This window comes from Zootoca vivipara, chromosome Z, assembly GCF_963506605.1.
Source record: "Zootoca vivipara chromosome Z, rZooViv1.1, whole genome shotgun sequence".
Taxonomy (NCBI): domain Eukaryota; kingdom Metazoa; phylum Chordata; class Lepidosauria; order Squamata; family Lacertidae; genus Zootoca; species Zootoca vivipara.
In genome coordinates, this window is record NC_083294.1 from 5,124,505 (window position 1) to 5,140,036 (window position 15,532).

The following is a 15,532-nucleotide window of genomic DNA, read 5'->3' on the forward strand; positions in this document are numbered from 1 at the left end:
TGTATTCTTTTTATTCTCAATCAGTCACTCACATTTCCTTTTCTGCCATTGTATATGCCTTTAACTAACCTCCCCCATCATAGCTGGGGAAGATCATGCAGAAAACATAACACTTCCCACCTTCCTTCCTGAGTCAATCTGAGCCTCAACGAGGAAAGTGTCGTCCCTGAAGGAACAAAGGGACACAGAAGGCTGACTTATACCTAGTTGTCTAATTGAACCACCTAGCCAACAATGACTGGCAGCAGCTTTCAATGGCTACTAAACCTGATGGCCATGAAACTGCAGGAGGAAAGAGTGCTGTTGTGCTCAGCTTCTGCTCATGGGCTTCTCCTGGTCATCTGGTTGGCCATGGTGAGAAAAGGATGCTGGACTAGAGGGGCCATTGGTTCAATCCAACAGGCTTTTCTTATGTTCTCTCTGGGGGTTTCAGGCACAGTCTTTCCCAGCCCTAGCTGCAGATGCCAGGGATTGAATTGGGGACCTTCTGCATGCAAAGCAGATGCTATCCCACTCAGCTATGGCCCTTCCCCTTAAAGAAGGCTGCAACAAGGGGGGGGGGTGTAAAAGAATCCTTACAGGGGTTGATAGGAAGAGAACCCAGCGGATGGTTAGGCTGCTTGGAGATAGCTAGTGTGTGTGTGTGTGTGTGTGTGTGTGTGTGTGTGTGTGTGTGTGAGAGAGAGAGAGAGAGAGAGAGAGAGAGAGAGAGAGAGAGAGAGAGATCTGGATGGATGGCTTGTTGGAGGGAATTTATGAGCAGAGAACAGGGTGGTTGGACTTTAGGGGAGGGACACAAAGACTGTACACAAAGGGAGGGAGAAAGAGGACCTAGTAAGGCAAAGATAGGGAATGGTACAGGGGCAAGAGGCAGACAAGCTGAGAGAGAGGGAATAGAACAGAAAGCCAAACTGCATAGAAATGGGAACTATATAAACGGAACGGAAAACGAAGAGAGAGAAACAGATGACCCCCCCCCTTCAGTTTCCTGTGGTGCTTACTATATCCAGCAGGTTTCTCTAATTAGTCGCTTCGCCTTCGCCCGCCCAAATCTAATCCAAGGATTCGCGTCCACGGATACACCAGCGACTCTTGAAGCCCACTCCCCAATAGGCTCTAAACCTTCCCTTCCTCCTCAAAAGCGCACACCTCTCTCCTCCCCCCCCCAAACCCCATGCCACATCTCAAGGGGTGGGTCCCCCTATATCTCACAGGCCAGCACCCGTCTTCTTTTTTATGCCCTCCCCCACATCCCTGTTTCAAAACGCAGCCCCCGCTCCCACGTCCCAATGATAGAGGGAGTGAGAGACTTCTTAGGACCAACCCACTTCCAGGCTCTCGGCCCCGCCCTCCTCCCTCCCTCTACCCATTCATTTTCTTCAGCAGGGCCGAGAGCTCCGCCCCTGACGGCAACGAGGCCCCGCCTTTTCCTCCAGCCTTTGCTCATTTCGGTCGCCTCCCTCCTTCCCTCGCTCCCTCCCTCCCACCTTCTCTCTCTGTGCTGCTTTTTGCGCCTTCGTTTCGCCCCCGGTGGCTGCAAACTGATCCATCAGAGGAAGGCAGGGAGGGGATTAAGGATAATAATAATCATCATACAGAAAGAACACAGGGAAAGAGGACTGGAGAAGGATAGGTAAAAGAAGGGGGGAGAGAGGGAGAAGGAATAACACCCGGATTTTCTTTTTCATCTATCCCCCACACCTCTTCCTTTTTGCATCTCTGCCTTTTAATGCCTGGGATCCGGGGCGAGGAGAGGGATTCTCTGTCTGAGCATGAAAAGGACTGCTAAAGCCCCAGTCTTCCTACGCCTGCAGCATCAGCGGAGAATCGCCCACTATGCGCTCTGGATCCAGAAGGGCTCCCATCACAAGTTCCTGCCGAGCCGAATGAGAAACCAGATCTCCGCCAGAGAGGGGCACTAACATCCGGTAAGGGGAAAAGGGCATTTTACTATTATTATTTTGACTCTGCTCAGCCAGACAGCCACAACATCGGCCAGCTCGTTCTCGTGGGGCCGCTCTCTAGAACTCCCGTAGGCATTCCTCGTTATCTAGCCTCTCTATCTTGGTAGTCACTGTGGGAAACCGGACTAAAATGGTCTGATCCAGCAGCAGCAGCGCTCTTCCTATACGGCTGGCAGACTTCTCTTCCGAATCCTCTCTCACACTCCTTAACAGCGCTGCCCCCCCCCGCCAAAAAAATATCCTTCCATCGCTCCAATCTTTCCCCGGATTTCATCTTGCCTCACTCACTCAGCCAAAATCTGAGGGATTCAGTTCCCATACACGTCGCTTTGCAGTTTCGTATCCCCCTACTTAGTAAGCAAAGGGTTAAATGGTGGATGTAGAAAATCGCGCAGAAACTCTGGGCTTGCGTGTGCCGGACTGCAACACAACACAGACAAGACCTGTACGTGTGTGTGTGTGTGTGTGTGTGTGTTCAGGTGCCTAATCGCTCACAGGCTGTATGTAGTGCAATGCCCAGACGAGATCTGTGGTGTGTCCGTGTGTCTGTGTGTAAGTGTAAAACTCTTTCAGCCTCTACACACACCCTTGTAGAATTATTTCTGCTGGGCTGTCATGATTTGTCATGATCTCGGGTCATAATTTTTGAAGGAAACTTCCTGGCAAGGAGGGAAAGGCTAGTGTGCGTGTTTGGTGGATGTGTGTGTGTGTGTGTGTGTGTGTGTGCGTGTGTGTGCGTACAGCTGTTTCATGCACTGCAATCACACATTATGCTCAGGCTGAAGTAGCATCTCACCAAACTGCATGGGAAGAGAGGGCTTGCAAAATCTCGGCGCCCCCACCGCAGCCCAGCCGCCATCCCCCCCCCCCGTGATGTCTATGCCAAGAAATATTGATCAGGACAGAGTCTAATAGAGTCCTGGAGGGGGGAGAGAGTCCCCAAGGAGACAATGTCCTCTTTGCTTAATAGACTGCTGTGTTTGGTTTGCAGAGTGACAATCCAAGCTTTGAATTCCAGGCTATTGGGGGGGGGTCACTTCCTCACCCTGCCCCACTGGTATGTGGGGAGAATAGGTAGTAATTGTGTTAAAATTACATGTGGGGTGAATGGTTTGTCTGTCTAGCTGTGCACTGTGGGAATCCTGGATGCTGGACTAGCTGGATGTTGGGGTCTGATTCAGTGGGTCTCTTCTTATCTATCCATGGGAACAGCAGGGTGCCCATGCATGCATGGGAAAGGAGTCTCTAAGGGGAGCGCTCCAGGATGGGAGGGGGCACCTTAGGAAGTGGAAGCAAGCTGAAAGCTAAACTTCAGCTTTGCCAGTCTTTTAAATAATTTATACAGCATGGATGGAGACTGTGCCATTCTTCCATTCTCTGGAGGGACATAGAATATATATTCGGGGGTTTAATGGGAAGGTGGTCCATCATGGTGGTGGTGGTGTGGTGAAGTATACACACACACACACACACACACACACACACACACACACACACCTCTCTCTCTCTCTCTCTCTCTCTCTCTCTCTCTCTCTCTCTCTCTCTCTCTCTCTCGGCTCAGTGCTATTTCTGATGCATAAACCATAGTATAATGAGAAGGCTATTGACAAACCACTCCAGTATAAAGATTCCCTACCCCCAAATCACAGCTGTAGGGGAAAGGGTGGGGGATGGAGCGTGTCCCACCCAGAGGAGAGAAATCTTTTCTTAATAGGAGTTAAGCTGGTCTGAGAAGAGTTACAGAGAGGTAGGCTGATGGTGCAAAGGAAGACGAGATTAGCAAGAACTCTGGAGGGTTGCAGGGAGTGTTATTTCTGGGTAGATTCAAGCATCCTTCCCACTGTTGATGGTCCTATACACCAGTTTACCATGCCTGCTTCCCTCTCTCACACAGGACTATCTTTTATACACATGCACACATGCATGGACTGATACTAATGAGTGTGTGTGTGTGTGCATGTGCGCGCACACAGACACAGGCAGTACATTTATTCACAGAGGTCGTCTTCTTTTAGTCTCACACAACGCATGAATTGGTGCTTGTCTCCTTTTCATAACACATAGCTGGTGTCTCTCTCTGACTTGCACAGGCACACATCACTGGTGGCCTACTCTAGCATGCACGGACACACACACACACAATTGTTTGTATTACGTGCACACACTTTACCATCAACACCTTTTCTTTTATAGGCACACAGATACACATGCCACTTGGTCACGTAGATTTTGCCTGCTGTTCACAAGCATGCTAAGGTACTGTATTGCAGACAGCTTCTCTCTGTTCTTCAAACGTGCATGTGCATGCACACATGAGAGAGAGAGAGAGAGAGAGAGAGAGAGGCAGGCAGGCAGGCAGGCAGGCAGGCAGGCAGGCAGGCAGACAGACAGACAGACAGACAGACAGACAGACTTTATTACTTTGCATTTGCATTATGGTTGCTTGCACACAAAGTTTCATCATGTCCCCCTTCCATTTCCAGAAGCTGTCCAAAGACAGCTCTCCTTTGCTCTGCTCTCCTTCCCCATAAAATACCTATTTTATACTGATGCACAAGTATCAAGTTGTTGTTTTTTTGTGGGGATGCAGGGGTACACATACCCCTAAACATTTTTGAATCTTTGTACTTTTGTCCATTTACTGTATTTATTTCCCCCAATTTGAACTATAAAATGTTGATTTTTCTTGAGTGAAAATGAGAGTATCCCTAAACGGTTTTTTTAAAAGAAAAAAAAGCACTGCATGTATCCCCACCCAGTTTCCTTCCATGCACAGACAACCCCAGTTGCACACAACTTGCACGCACCCTTAGGCTTCATTCTGCACTCAGTTGCACACAGGTTTCCCTTCTCATCTCTTGCACACCCAAAACTTCCACATTGTGTGGTTGCACATACAAATAACAATGGCCAAACTGTTTTTGCTTTCCCCCCACACCCCACATGCAAACAAGAACACATGCAACAGACACATACACACAATTCTTTGGGAGGGTGTGACATTCTCCCTCTCCTGATTGGGTATCCCTTACTCTCAGCCCTGAACTGATATGCACAGCCATTCATCCACATACACAGACATCATTTGCCAGGGACTTTGTGGGCAAGCTCTGCCCCTCTTGTCTGTACAGATCAAATCTTAAGAAGTGAATAAATATGCTTTCACCTCTCGCATCCCTTACTACTAGCAGGATGCACTGTCCGTGTTTTCCTCCAGCCATTGGTGGGGGTGGGGGTTATCCATCACTAGAGCTCCTTAATCACTCAGCAGAAAATGCTTTGCACACATTTTCCCCTCATCTTCCTTTTACTGCACTTTTCATGTCCTCAGGACTCTGCAGTTCCTTCATTTTGAAAAAAGGCAAGAAAACAGGACCCTGCAAAAGAGGGGAGGGTGCTTATCTCTCGGGTAAGCTGGGATAAACAGGATTGGGATATGTAACCTTGGAAAATCACTTAAGGGAGTGTTGCAAGGGTGGTGGGTGAGAAAGGACCTTACGTATGGTCCTGTGAGCCTAGCAAGTGAGTATTGGAGTGTGTGAGGAAGCCTGTGAGACAGCTGTGTTTGCACTTTTGAAAATGTGTGCAACAGAGCATGGCTGTCTGTCAGTGTGCTCCATGGTCACGAGACACATGGGATTGTACCTTCATTTTAACTGGTTCCAGAAATAGGGTAGGATGCATGTCCAGAAGTACTGAGGCATCTGCATGAAGGGGAGGGGGTTGAAGGAGGGGTACAGCTTTGAGAACGTGTGTAAGTAAGAGGCTGCAATGTGAGTGCATCTGTGAGGGTGATGGAGGTTGTGCGAGAAGATCAGCCCTAATACATTCATGTTCATGTGTTTGGGGTATGAAAAAAGGCAATGCTTTTTTTTCTAGGGCAGCATCTGGGAGTAAAGGCAACAGTGGTGGGTGAACATTGAGCATGTGCATTTGTGGGTGTTGATACCACTGCTTATAGAAGGGAACCAGTGAGGGATATAAGGGGTTGGTGTGTCCGACTGGCACCATGGATGGGTTTGCAATAATGAATGATGCATATTCTCCGGAAAATGCCAAAATGTCTCCCTAGTGAGATCAGAACCAACACTTCCTTGCTTGCATAGCTCAACCCTCACTGGCAGCAAGACAATTGTACTAAATTAAAATTTATCCCAAGTTTATCCCACTTCTCTTTCCAGGGCCTAGTTAAAGAGACTTAAGGCAGCATTTAATAGGGCCAGACAACTGCCCTGATGAAATGTCTTATTTTGCAGTGATTGCTGCAGGCAGAAAAAGCTTGGTCCCCCAAGAGAGGACTGCTGAGAATGGCCTTTGCTTTGACTCCCCGGGGCCCCCGGGGTCCCACTGTATATCCAACCTCCTTCCTTCCCCAACCATTCCCCATATTTAAGAACTTGGAAATATTTGTGCCGTCAGCTAATACAAAGTCAGGTTCTCTTTTCTTGATAAGCACATTTGCAGGTGTTTAGGATTAACATTGGGGGTGAGCTGGGAAGGTGGGAAAACTGTCATAATAATTAAGCTGAATTAGGGAACCATCTCTGGCTGTGAAATAGTGTGTTATGTGTGTGCATGAGTGAGTGTGTGTGGGAAACTCATGTCTCTTTTTAACATGTATTTCAAAATCTGTTCTGCTGTCAGCCTTGGCGTGGGTTGTTTAGGTATGTCACGATGCAAAGCAATAGGGGTTGTTTGTGCAGTGGGAGGGAAATATCAGGGGATGACAGAATAATCTTTAAATGTATTGATAAAGCGGGGACAAGGATGGAGAAAGGGGGTGAACTGGAAGAAGAGAGAGGATGCAGAAATGACAAATAGAAGAACATTTGAATCTTGATATGTTAAGGTTGTCAGGGGAAGGGCATCAAGATGTTTCAAATTGGTTGATTTCACACATAGGAACCTTTGATGAAATGCAGGTGTATTTAAGTACCTTTCAGGCAACACAACCAAATCACCCTTGTCTGTTCTCCTTGTCTCTAGAAAAACTCATCCCATGAAGACACTGTGTCTCCCAGAAGGGGGAGCTCTGACACCATTTCTGGGGCCCGCCTATAGATTTGCGGATGCCAGCTGTACACCAGAGCAATTTAAATTCCTATTTGGTTTAGATCTGCCGAACACACACACACACACACAGAGAGAGAGAGAGAGAGAGAGAGAGAGAGAGAGAGAGAGAGAAGACAGTTAATGGCTAAAGCACCCTTGCATAAACTAGGGGGGTCATATATTTTCTTTAAAGGTAAAGGGACCCCTGATCATTGGGTCCAGTCGTGACCGACTCTGGGGTTGCGGTGCTCATCTCGTGTTATTGGCCGAGGGAGCCGGCGTACAGCTTCTAGGTCATGTGGCCAGCATGACAAAGCCGCTTCTGGCAAACCAGAGCAGCGCACGGAAACGCTGTTTACCTTCCCGCCGGAGCGGTACCTATTGATCTACTTGCACTTTGAGGTGCTTTCGAACTGCTAGGTGGGCAGGAGCAGGGACAGAGGAACGGGAGCTCACCCCGTTGCGGGGATTCGAACCGCAGACCTTCTGATCGGCAAGCCCTAGGCTCTGTGGTTTAACCCACAGCGCCACCCGCATCCCCATATTTTCTTTAGGATTATCAAAAAAAAGGCCAACAATTTTGCTCCCTCCCCCCCGAAAAGCTCAACAACATTTGTGCCCAGATGTTCACTTTTTGAAATATGGCAACCTTACCTATACCACTTTTACTAACCACAACCACTCTGACATAGAAGAGCCCTGTTTTATCAAAAGCATGGCCCAACTAGTCCAGCATCCTGTTTCCCACACCAACCAATTAGATGCCTTCAGGAAAAAATTTAAAACTAACAGGCAGGGCATGTGGGGGAAACCACTTCCTCCAACTGTTTTTTCCTGCAGTAGCAGATGTTTTGAGGTAGACTGCCTCTGAAGCTAAAGGTTCCACTTAGCCTTCAGGGGGATAGCCATCAGTAGACCTTATCCTCCATTGATTTGCCCAAGACTCCCCCTTTTAATGAAGTCTAAGTTTGCAGCTGAAACCACATCTTGTAGCAGTGAATTCCATAAGCAAACTAGACATTGTGTGAACAAGGATTTTTTTTATATAAAAACAACAACAACAGAAGAAGAAGCTTCATTTGTGTGGTAGTATAGACTTAGAGATGGTCTGTGTGAAGCTTGTTCCTCCCAAAGCTGCCTAACTGAGGCGCCAGGCTTTGGGAAGGAGGTATGAAGGTTCCAGCAGTGTCCCATAGCCCTTGAGCCTTCTTCCCCAGCACCTCAGAGCTCTTATGCCACCTTCCTTTGGGAATATAGAATCGGCAGCATCCCATAGCCCTTGTGCCTTCTTCCCGTATGCCGGGCCCTCCTTCCCAAAGGGTTTGGGAAGGCAGTGAGGAGAGCTCTTGCACCTTGTTCACAATGCCTGTCACCTCATTTGCCCGGCCCTTGTGCCCCAGCCATAAATACAGTGCTGCCTGTAGTGTTCCACAGGCAAGATGGCCCTGAAAGTGTCCCAAAGCACTCTCAATTACTCTCCAAAGCCCAGCACCCCAGTCTTCAAACTTTGGGAAGGCAGTAATAGGGCTCTGGCAACAACATCCCCAAATCCTCCCTCCTCCTTCTCCAAACCCTGCACCCTGGAATCCCCCCCCTTCCTTCCCTAAGTGTGGCATGTCCTAGAGCCCTTGTGTCTTCTTCCCAAAGGACATTGTCTCAGTTACTAGGCTTTAGGAAGCCAGCGAGATGGCTCCAGCAGCAGATACAGACTTGGGCAATATGGTACCCTGAGCGAGGACAAAAATAATCCCCTAAAGATTAGGCTGTTGGCAATGATTTCCAGCACCTCAAAGCCACTGCACCTCATTTCTGAAGCCTAGCACCTCAGTTATCTGGCTCTTGTGCCTCCCTCCCAGTATTTCTTATTTTCACAAAAAATCCGCCTCCTTCCCAAAACTCAGAGCTTCATTTCCATCCCAGAACCCCTGAACCTCCTTCCCAAAGCTCCGTGTCTCTAGTACCCTGCTTTCGGAAGAGAGTGAAATGGCTCTGGCAGTGTCCCAGAGCCCTCTTGCCTCCTTCCCCAAGCTTGGTGCCTCAGTTACATCCCAGAGCCCTCCTTCCCGAAGCTGGCTTCAGAGCCCTTGCAGCTCTGAGCTCAAAGCCCAGAGCCTCAAGATAATATCTGGTGCCCTCCCTAAATGTTTCTTATTTACACAATAATTCCTTGCTTCACCTCAAAATCCACAGCGAGCCTGGCACCACAAAACTCACACACCTTCTTGCCAAAATGTGGTGCCCCAGTTACCCAGCCCTTGCACCTCTTTCACAAAGCCTGGCACCTACTTCAAAATCCCAGCACCTCAGTTACTGGGCAGAGGGAAGGCAATGGAATGGCTCTGGCAGCAGGAGTGAACTTTGGTAATATGGCACCCTAATAAAGGACAAAAAATTTCACCACCCAATGAAGCCTGCCACCTCAAAACCCTGGAGCCTCCTTCCCAAAGCCCCCTGCCTCAGCCTGGCACCTCCTTATCCCCCCCATTTTTCTTATTTTCACAATAATTCCTTGCACCACCCTAAAGATGGCACTGCTGGCAGCGAAGCACGCCTCCTTCCCAAAGCCCAGTGCCTCAGAGCCCCGTGCCTTCTTCCCAAAGCCTGGCACTTCAGTTACATCCCAGAACTCTTACACATCCTTCTCCAAGCTTATCACCTCAATTACCCAGCTTTGGGAAGGCACAGATATGGCTCTGGCAGCATCCAACTTTGGGAAGATGGCTCCTGAAAGTGGTGTGGTGTGAGGTGCTTTGGGATTCTATCAGAGCCCTTCCACTCCCTCCCCAAAGCCTGGTAAAGTGAGGCAAACCCTCTGGGTGCACTTTTTTATTTTATTTTAAATGTGGTGCTTTAAGATACAGATTGAGAAACAGGAAAAAAGAAGCCAAAACAAACACATTTCAATAGGAATCAATAAATAAATAAACTTTATTTGCATAGCCGACAGCCATAGCAACAGAATACACGCAATATACAATTAAAACAACACGGATAAAAGGATCAGTCATATGACTATGATTACATTTAAAAGGTAGCCCTTAGTCTCATTGCACCCTCGATGAATCTGGCAACTTTTGTTGTTCTCAGGTCATTTCGATCTGATAGAAGAAAGAACAACGAGGCCTCAGTTGGGCGGCCATGGGATAGTTAGAAGTAGTGTGATGAGATTGAGCTGCAAGTCTTTATAGAGGGGACAGGACAGAAGGAGGCTCTGGTTGCACAGGTGGAAGAAAGCAAATAAATTGAGAGTGGAGATTTTAGGTTTCCATGGAACTCTGTTTATTTATTTATTTCCCCTCTCACATAAGGTCACAATCGCATGCCTCCAATCTCTCTCTTTTTAACTGAAAAAAGCAAATCCTCTTTGTCACTATTAAATACAATGTTCAAATCAGGATGAGGAAGCGTTAGGGTTCAGAGTGCTGATGAAACCCACAACCCCCACCTGTTATTTCCACTAAATTGAGTTAAATTATCTTCTCCCTGTACTCTTCTAAAAGTAGCAGCTGGGAAACATGCTAAAAGAGGGGTGAGAAAATTCTGACCCTGGAAGGGGATGCAATATGGCCCTCCGGACCTTGCTTTCTGGCCCTCAGAACTCTCCCAGGCCGCACCCATCACTGAACCCTGATGAAATGTGGCCTTGAACTCTGATAATGCCTTTTACATGTTTGGATGGAGGTTATGAGCATTTTCTCACTTGGTTTCCATAATGAAATGTGCTAAGCATGCATCATGTGTCTTAGGTGGGTATACCAGACTCACCTTTGGCATAGAAGAGCACCTTTGGCATCGGAAGCTCACAAACACGACTCGAGCACAACAGCAGTTTCTTTACCTGCAATTCCTAGCAACTAATGTTGCTGCAGTGAAAGTGCAGCATAGCTGCCACGAGCAGTAGTCATCAATACCCCTTGTTCTCCTGGAATGTTTCTAACCCTCTTTTAGAATCGTATGAGCTGGTGGCTGCTACCACATTAGGCAGAATGAAGCAGTTGCCTCAGGGAGCTGAATTCAGGCATTGCCTGAAAACAGGAATTGCTCCAGACGTTTTGTTGCCTGAGGAAAAAGACAAGATGGTGCCACTCTCACAATCCCATGTACAGAAGCCAGGCAATTGAATCTTCCTTCAACACTGGTGATGGGGCAGTGTCCTGAGGGTGGCCTGCACTGCTACCTCCCCTAAACATCTGTATTTATTTATTTGCTTTTACATCTTTGTTTTTATATTCCACCTTTGCTCCCAGGGAGCATACATGGCTCTCCCCCTCCCCATGCCATGAGGTAATTCAGGGTGAGAGATAATGTCTAGGCCCCCAAGGTCACCCAGAGAGCTTCATGGCTGACTGGTGATTTGAACCCCTGTTCCCCAGGCCCCAACAACTTAACCCCTTCTCCACGCTGGCAGTCATCTTACTCTGTCTAACAACAGGGCCAGCCCTGTGTGCAACAACAGCAAACTGTCAGTTGTTGAATTGATTATTGTTGTGGTTTATTCCCAGGGAAGGCACTTGTCTCAGATACTGTGCACTAGGGATGGGAAATTCGATTTGGTTTGTGTTTCAAGCAACTCCCCGGAACCTGCACTTTCCAAAGCAATATGCAGACTGAAACACAGCAGATCTGTTGAAACTTGCACTTTCCCAAATTGTGCTCCAGCCAATTAATGTCTACAAGAGTGCAATATATGAGGGTAAAAGTGTGAATGAAAAAATGCATATATTTGTGAAAATAATATGCAAAAAAGCTGCTTCGCTAAGCAGTGTATTAGGAGAAATTCACTAAAAATGCTCACCAGCTTTTATGAGGCTTTTTATTACTATTCATTTACTGTACCGTACTGCAAACCAATGTGGAAAAGTGGGCAACAGAATTTAAGATTGGGAAAATGAGAGATTGAAAGGTTTGCCCATTTCTACCATCAACCTTTTGGGTGAGGACTGGGAAGATTGAGTGGGGAGGGAAATATAATTTCCTGTTTCGTCTCAGGCAGCGAAATACCTTAGACCAGCCCTCAGCACCCTCCCCCACAAATGTCGGTTTGGCACAGCTTCATTTGCCTTTTCAGTGCCAGCTTAAAACTGTTTTAATGGATGTTTTCCTGCCCCTGTTGTGCATTTAATGGATGTTTTCTTGCTCCTGTTGGTTGCCTGTCGCTGCCTGTCTTAATTGTGAGAGTCAGCTTTTTGTATTGCCTTTTCAGAAAATTGTTTTGGATTTCTGCGTTCATGTTGTATTCCATATTGCAAGCCGTGCAAATTGAACTACAAAATGTGGCTGGCTGGGGGAACCATTTACTTGCCTGCTAAGAGGATAGTATTTCACGGCAGCTGCTCATGGCTTCCCATGCACTTGATCTGGAAGATGCAATTTGTGCAGAATGCTGCAGCATGATTGCTGATGGGAGTGAGGTCTTGCCTGCACCTGTTCTCTGAGGTCTGCGGTGCTTGCCAATTTGCTACCAGGCCAAGTTCAATGTGTTACTACTATACTGTAATATGTTTTTACTTGTTGAGCACAAGAGTGGAGGGGATGGCTGAAGCACTTGGCACCCCATTTCCCCCCTAAAAGCTTAGCTCCTTTCCTTTGATAACCATACTGCTTGGACCATCATATTGTATTTCTTTATGCCATTATGCCGTTAGAAGACGCCTGAAGGCAGCCCTATATAAGGAAGTTTTAAAATGTTTAATGTTTTATTATGTTTTTATATATGTTGGAAGCTGCCCAGAGCGGCTGGGGCAACCCAGTCAGATGCGTGGAGTATAAATAATAAAATTATTATTGTTGTTGTTTGAGGGTATGGGGTGTGTGCCCCCAATGCGTGTGCACTGTGGAAAGCAAGGGGGCTCTGCATCCTCTTTTTTTGCTCTTCAAAATATGGCAGACCTACTTTTAAGCACCATGGTGCTTGACTGCCACCACAAAGTGTGGCCTCAGCACTATCTTGATGCATTTGCATGGGAAACACAAGCTATCCTCTTCTTAGCAGGCTAGGAAGTCAAAGGATCAAGCAGTCCAATATGATCCAGTGCTGCCATGGAGGAAGGAAAGTAACCAACATGAAAGTGAAATAGGGTGTTAGAGAAGGGGTTGAACAATTTATTCTTTTTCGTGTTCAGATCCAGAGACCTCCCCCCTAAATAAATTCACACAAGACTCAAAATTTTGGTTTGGTTTTTGGCAGAATTTAGGCTACAACTTTATTGGTTACAGAAAGTGAGTGGTTGCATAGGCTCTTGTTCGACTAGGTCCCTGCACCCTTGCAGGTAGCACTGACCCAGGGCACCAGCATAGGTTAGCCAAGGGTGAACACTTAGATAGGCAGAAAGCCGGGGACATACTACCGTATGTCCACCACCCAGATGTCCTCCTGGACTCAGGCATGGGCACAACCTCCTCTCAGGGGTTGACCAAACCATTTGAGTCCCTGGATTCCTTTAACGGAATACCCTTCACATAGGGATGGCGAGAGCTTTCTCCCATCCCGATCACCTGAACCAGTGCCTATGCACAATCTTACAAGTTGTGACGATTTGCTACACGGCAGGTGAAACCCAAATGGCACCAGCCAATTAGCCAAGTAGGGGAAATTCCTGCCGTGCCCCTGTCCCTATGACAGACGACACACGATGGCACAGCAAGATCAAGCACAACAAGCCCTAAAAGTAGGGAAAGGTGGGCGGGTGTTCCGAATGCACGCACCGAAAGAGGAAGCTCTGGGTCACGTGCATAGGTATATATAGGTCCCTCGATCCGTTTGGACTGCGCCCCATTGGCCAGATTGAACCCAACATTAAGGGACCTACCAATCGGGTGTTGTGGCTGACCAATCTTACCCACCCACAGCATAGGGTGTCGGTTTCCAGGTCTCACTGCAACACTCTTTGAGGGAGGACCCGATCTTCCAAAGCTCATCTGCCTGCATTGAATTCATTCCCACCCATGGAGAACTGGCAAGCTGTTAAATGCAATTGAAATATTTGCAATAATAAATAAATGCAAATTGAAATAATTTTAATCTGTTTTAGTATTTTAATTTTTGTATGTTTTAAAATAGGATAGTAAATTCTTATTGATTTTACTGTTTTATTTTTTGTAAACTGCTTTAAGGTTTGTTTGTTTTTAAACTACCCAGTGATATGCTTATAATGTAGTGTAATAATTAATATAATATAATAATATTATATCCCACTATTTCTGTAACGAACTCAACTTACTTTATAATAAATAATAAATAAAATCTTTATTGTGGTCCAAAGACCCATCGAACAATTTCAGAACAAAACACCATTAAGACAGCCAACCACAAAAGAGGGAGGAATCGAGGCGGTCGTTTTGTTTTGCCTCACAAATGATGCTCCTTGTTTCTTTTAACTTCCGAGAGAAACTTTGCCATGGCCAGTGTAATATCATTAGACCTGTCATCCAAAAGATATTTAATATGGGAGGATTCAGATATTTCTGGCAGATTTTCCAGTAAGGATTTGATCAGTTGGTTCCTTGCTTGCTCGTACTGCCCACAATGCAGTAAAATATGCTTCATGCAATCGACGTCCTGAGAACATAAACAAAGCCTATTCTGATGCCTCTCAGTCTACCATTTAGAACTTCCGAAGGAAATACATTTATTATGGCTTTGGTAAATAAACGTCGATAGGTTGGTACAGACAGGTTCCTAAGATATGAGGGTATCTGAAAATCGTACCCATATTGGATTCCTGCTGCTACTGGGCCACAAATTACATGAGATCGAGATCGCAGGTTCTATGTGAAATGTCCCAAAGCCTTTGCCTCAGGGAACTTACTTTACAAAGTTCACTGACTACCCATTTCTTTCTGGGCTGTTTTTGACTTCTAAAACCTTATACATCTAGGGACTATTTCCTCCAGGAACCCTGCATGAACCCTGAAAATGTCATCTGAGACCCTTCCCCACGAACCACCACACTGATGGAGGTCTGGAGGGTGATGAGGAGACAATGGGTCTTCTCTGTATTAGTTCTCCATTTATGAGATCAGGGCAAACTTTGGTAATCCTCGATACCATGGCTCCCTGAGTGAGTCCAAAATTTGGTGCCCCCCGCCCCCGCTGCCGCCAAATGAACCTTCTCAATCATGGAACTTCTCAGTTTTGTACATCCTTGGCTTGGTGCCCTGTGTGAGAGACACCCTACCACCCTAAGCTGGCGCTGATCAGATGCTCTTGCCAGGGAGGCCCATTTGGCAGCAACCTTGCCATCATTTTGGCACCAAGCTAAGATATTCTTTTCAGTTTCCCAGGTATTTAAGTAGCACCAATGATCTTTTAGACGGCTGTTAAATTTGTTTTCAATTATGAAATTTTATTGTATTTTTCTTTACTTTTTACAGTATTTCTTTTGTCAAATAATATTTCTTAGTTTTGCAATTTTTTAAAAAATCAATACCAAATTACATTATATTTAATACAATTTTTCCAAAAATTGACTTCTTGCTCTTCATTCTAGATGCTTCCCAACTTCCCCCCATATAGT

At 46.5% G+C, this 15,532-nt stretch overlaps 1 protein-coding gene across 1 annotated transcript in view; it reads left to right on the forward strand.

Moving 5' to 3' along the window:
• Nucleotides 1-1,493: 1,493 nt before the first annotated feature.
• The window catches only part of BRINP1 (BMP/retinoic acid inducible neural specific 1), a 110,759-nt gene continuing 96,720 nt past the window's right edge, over nucleotides 1,494-15,532 (forward strand). Inside the window, exon 1 of the mRNA XM_035114125.2 lies at nucleotides 1,494-1,928. The gene's annotated coding sequence lies outside the window, so the exon portion shown is untranslated. The remainder of the gene's footprint in view (nucleotides 1,929-15,532) is intronic.